The sequence below is a fragment of the Manis pentadactyla genome, chromosome 15 (assembly GCF_030020395.1).
Source record: "Manis pentadactyla isolate mManPen7 chromosome 15, mManPen7.hap1, whole genome shotgun sequence".
Taxonomy (NCBI): domain Eukaryota; kingdom Metazoa; phylum Chordata; class Mammalia; order Pholidota; family Manidae; genus Manis; species Manis pentadactyla.
In genome coordinates, this window is record NC_080033.1 from 14,978,761 (window position 1) to 14,984,080 (window position 5,320).

The following is a 5,320-nucleotide window of genomic DNA, read 5'->3' on the forward strand; positions in this document are numbered from 1 at the left end:
TTTGCTTTGTCAGTTATTTCCTTAATAGATACCTCAAGCATACTGTTGGTGTTCCCATTCATATTCACTATTATCCTCAGAAAGAAGCTCATGTATAATCTACTTCCAGATGTAATCACTTAATTTGGTGACTACTCTTCCATGTATCTGTTTTGAGAGTTACATTTTTATGCTGAGGGTTTTATAGCCTTATTACACATTTCCCCCATTTTTACTCCTCTGCTTTATTGAGGTTTGACAAAATTGTACATATTTAAGATGTGTTTTGATATATTTATATATTGTGAAATGATTATCACAAGCTAATTTAACACATCCATTATACCATTTGTGTGTGTGTATGTGTGGTGAGAACACTTGAGATCTACTTTCTACAAATTACAAGTATACATTTTTGTTAACTAGTTACCATGCTGTGTATTAGGACTTCAGAATTTATTCATCTTATAACTGAAAGTTTATATGCTTTGATCAGTATCTCCACTTTCTCCCATAACTCCCCCTAGCCTCTGGTCACCACCATTCTACATTCTTTTACTGAGTTCAACTATGTTTTTTTTTAAAGTTAACATGTAAGTGAATCATATGAATTTGTGTCTGGCTTATTTCACTTAGCACGATGTCCTCCAGGTTCATCTATTTTTTTCATAAAAGGCTGGATTTCCTTAAGGCTGAATAATATTCCATTGTGTCTACAGGTGTATCCATCTGTCTACAGACATCAAGGTTGTTTCCACATGTAGGCTACTGTGAATAATGCTACAATGAACATGGAAGTGTAGATATCTCTTCAAGATCCTGGTTTCAATCCTTTGGCCTTTTCATGTTGATGATTCCTTTGCTGTGCAGAAGCTTTGTAGATTGATGTAGTCCCACTTGTTTAGTTTTGGTTTTGTTGCCTGTGCTTTTGGTGTTAAATACAAAAAAATCATTGCCAAGACCAACTCAAGGATCTTTTTCACCATGTTCTCTTAGAGTAGTTTTATGGTTTCAGATTTTACATTTACGTTTTTTATTCATTTTGCATTTTTTTTGTGTGTGTGTGTGGTGTAATAAGGATCCAGTTTCATTCTTTTCTATATGGAGATCCAGTTTTCTCAATACCATTTATTGAAGAGACAATCCTTTCTCCATTGTGTATTCTTGGTTACTTTGTCAAAAATTAGTTTACCATATATGCAGAAATAAATCCATCATCATTCTTAACATTTACAGAGCACCATACTCTATGCACCATGGTATATTAATTCCCTGTTGTTTCAACTTAAATGTCTAGAATTTTCAGAGGCCAATTACTATCCCTTCAGAACTCAGTTTCTCAGATGTTAAAGAGATAATTCTAACTTTGGCATAGAACTGTTACATGAATTTATCATAACAAATGCCTCACAGTAGGTATTCTTATAAAATATACCAGGGGAGGGGAACAGAAGCTTAGAAGAGGGATGATGTGAGGCATTGCAGTAGAAATGAGGGGTGGAAACTAAAATTTATTTAAGACATGTATGCAGCATGCAGAAACAAAGATACACAGTAACTGCATTAAAACATGTATACCTAAGTTAACTTGCTATGATTATAATCAGTATCCAGCAGAATTTTTTATTTTTGGTGGTTTAGTTTTTCATTATATTTTTTCTTATTTACAAGTCAAATGGAAACATAAGCAGCTAAGGATATTAAAGAAATTGTTTCCCATTTTCAGAACTTGAGAGGCCCCAGACTTACTGCAATATACTGAGTCATAAGAAATACATATTTGCTCATTCATAAGACTAAATATATATTTCCCAGGTATATTTGATCTTCATCCACTGTTCCTGAAAACACTGCAGTCTTAAAGGTGAAATGACTGTTTTGTCATATTAATGAGACTGGATCCCCACCCAAGGGCGGGGGCTGGAGGCTGAATCAGCCAGTGGCCAATAATTTAGTCATGGCTATGCAGTGAGGCCCTCACAAAACCCAAGAGAAGAGCTCACTTTGCCTGCTCTGCTTGGATCCTGCTTCTTGGTCAGAGAGAGCTGCTATGCTTGGGGAACCAGAATGCCTCCACATGCCACCGAGCCAGGCCCCAAACTGCACGAGGATATTTGGGACATTGCACTATGTCTCTCCATCCGGCTGTTGTATCTTTTGCAATATGCTTTATTAAACTGATAAATGTGTTTTCCTGAGTTCTATGAGCTGCTTTAGCGAATTAATCGAACATAAGGGGGAGGTCATTGGAACCTCCAATCTGTAGCTGGTAGGTCCGAAACAGGTAACTGCCTGAGGCTTGCAACTGGTGTCTGGAGTTGGGGGTGGAGGGCAGTCTTGTAGGATGAAGTCCTTAACCTGGGGAATCTGGTGCTGTCTCCAGGCAGATGGCATCAGAATTGAGTTTTTGGGCACCTGGTTGGTGTTCCAGAACTGCTTGGTCTAAGTATGTATCTGAAGACTCCCTCCCACATACTTACACACATTGAAATCAGGCCCGGGAACCCAAATGGAGTTATACTACTATTAATGCTGCTGTGTATAACAGTGTTATTGTTATATATGTATATATAGGGAAAAAAGACACCATTCATTGCATTTGGTGTCGGACATGTAGGAATAACACCAACATACCTGCATGACTGAGAATATCAACAGGAAATATGTTGGCAGAATAAAAGAGAGCACTTGTCTACCCCCACTCCAACACAATGGAATGAAAGTAAAAGCTGAAAATAAAAGTTAATGCTTTTCTTCCCTATTACCTCAATAATGTCCTTTAGATTGAGATGTGTAAATGTATAGCACTATAGCTCAGTGCCTTATCATAGTAAAGGAGATAAATACTGAACTAAATAATGTCATAGGTTCCAAGGATCTGGAATATCACTGTGCTGCTTAAATCCTATGCTAATAAATGGCTCTGAGGTGGGCTATATTTTACCAGGCAGCCTGGTGTTGAACAGGAATATACCCAATATATTGGATACAGAGGAGAGACTTTCCAAATTTAAACTCAGTTCTTAAAGCGATTCTCTCTTCATCCACCTCTATCCCTATTGAATAAAAAATATATATTGTATCACTAATAGTCAGAAAAATTAAATCTTAAGTTCTTGCCTTCTTTTGTCTGGAGTCTGTCCAATCTCTGAATGGTTACTTCTCAGCTATACTCAACTAACTAGATCAGCACTGCCCAACAGAAATGTAATATGAGCCATATATGTAACTTATTTTTCTAGTTGCCACATTAAAAAAGTGACAACAGTTGAACTTAATTTTCAGATATTCGATGAACTATATCTAAAATGTTATTTCAACAGGTAATCAATACAAAAAATACTGAAACATTTTATATTCTTTATTTCAGACTAACTCCATTTCAAGTGCTCAATAACCACCTGTGGCCAGTAGTTACCACATTGGACAGCTAGAACTAGGCCTTTATCAAAAGGAACAGAGAAAAATTGCTAAAAATATTAAAGTACTCCAGGAAAAGGAAAATCCAAGGAGACCAATCAGAACAAATGATACCCATTGAAAAGAAGTCAAAGAAAAATAGAATTTTTCTAAAGTTCTAATTGTATGACCAGCACAATAAAAAGGGAGTGTTCTGGAGATTAAGAAGAAAAAGATAAAACTCAAGAAAAAATAAAATTATTGGAATGGATGTGGTAGACACTTTTAATATCTATCTGAAAAATTAAAAGTCAACAGCAGTTCCAATAACCTCATTTGAAGAAGTAAAATGTCATACTGTCAGGAAGAGGGAAGGGACTCAGTGTCACCAGTAACAGTGCAGGACCTTTGTATTTCTCTCTTTCACTATGGTTCTCTGGATGCCTTGCTATTGTGTGGGAAACCACTTAAAGAACTAAAACCAGGAACAGGTAAAGGAAGTCTCTCAAAGGTGAGAGTGTAAATACAATCTCTTGAAGACAAATTTGGCAGTATCTTCAAAAATATAAAATGCAAATGCCCCAATCCATGTCCATATGTGTATTTATCTTGTATATTATAAATAACAATAGGGATAAAATTTATCTTCAGTAGTGAAAATGAAATATAAATTGACATAAAAGGCATTCAAAGAAAGGTGGGTAGAAAACCAAGTATAATACGATAAAAATAGTATTTTTAAAAATAGTTTTTTCATAATTCTTCATTTCTCAAAGAGGAAACCTCCAATCATTCCTGCTTGCACTTCTGTTCTTGTCACTCTACTGAAATATTTGCCACCAAGGACCATTTATTTTGGAATTCTAAAGGTCTGACTATCCCTTGTACTCTTCAAAGTCTCTTGCATGTGACATTATCTTCTTTCTTCCAAACAATTAAAACCTTGTCTTAGTTCTTCTATTTCCTTAGACATTCATAACTCTTTTCTGTCCATATTCTCTCTTCATAACTGATCTCATTACTTCCCAAGATGTCAACCAGCCCTTCTATTTGGCTGATGCAAGTCATCCGTAGTCCTGAAGATCTCCTGACATTTAGTCTCATCTATCCACTTGGATTTTTCACCTAAATCTCAAATCTTAAATGTCCCAATCCAACTACATCATATATATGTATATGATGATATTTTTAATCAAGCCAGCTCTGCTGATTTCCCTTTATATGTAATTGTATTTCCCTTCAATTCAATCAAGCTTAAAACTAAAATTTCAAATATTCACTAGACACTCACCTATAGTGTCATTCTCAAATTTTATTGTGGAACATTATGTGAATAATACTATGTGGGCACATTATTTTCATGCTTATCAAATAAACATTATTTGAAGTTTTTGATTGAATTTGTTGTCCTCTGTAATGGTCAAGCACATTTTTTTTGCTGGGTTTATTCCTAGGCACCTAATTTCTTCTTTGTTACTTCTATTGTAAATTGTGCTCTTTGAAGTACATGTTCTCATTTTTCCTGATACATAAAAATACAATTGATTTTTGTTTCACATTACATCTCATACCTTGCTTTTAATAATTTTTCTATAGATTTATATTCTCTTGGGTTTTCTGTATCCTCTAAATAATGACGTTAGTTCTTAGTTGTTTATTGTGTCTTCTGGCCTTCTCTCCCTCCTTCCTTCTTCCTTTTATACATCCATTTCATATGCCTTGCTAGAACCTCTGCATATATATTAGTATTGCTAAATACTTGCTAGAACCTCAGCATATATATATATATATTATATATATATATAAGTAGTATTGCTAAATATCAATCTTGTTTCTCATTTTTAAGTAAAAATAGTTGTTACCTTTAAGTATGAAGTGTACTGTAGATTTTTAAGGCATATACCCTTATTAAGGAATTTACTCTCTTTTTCCAGTTTACTTA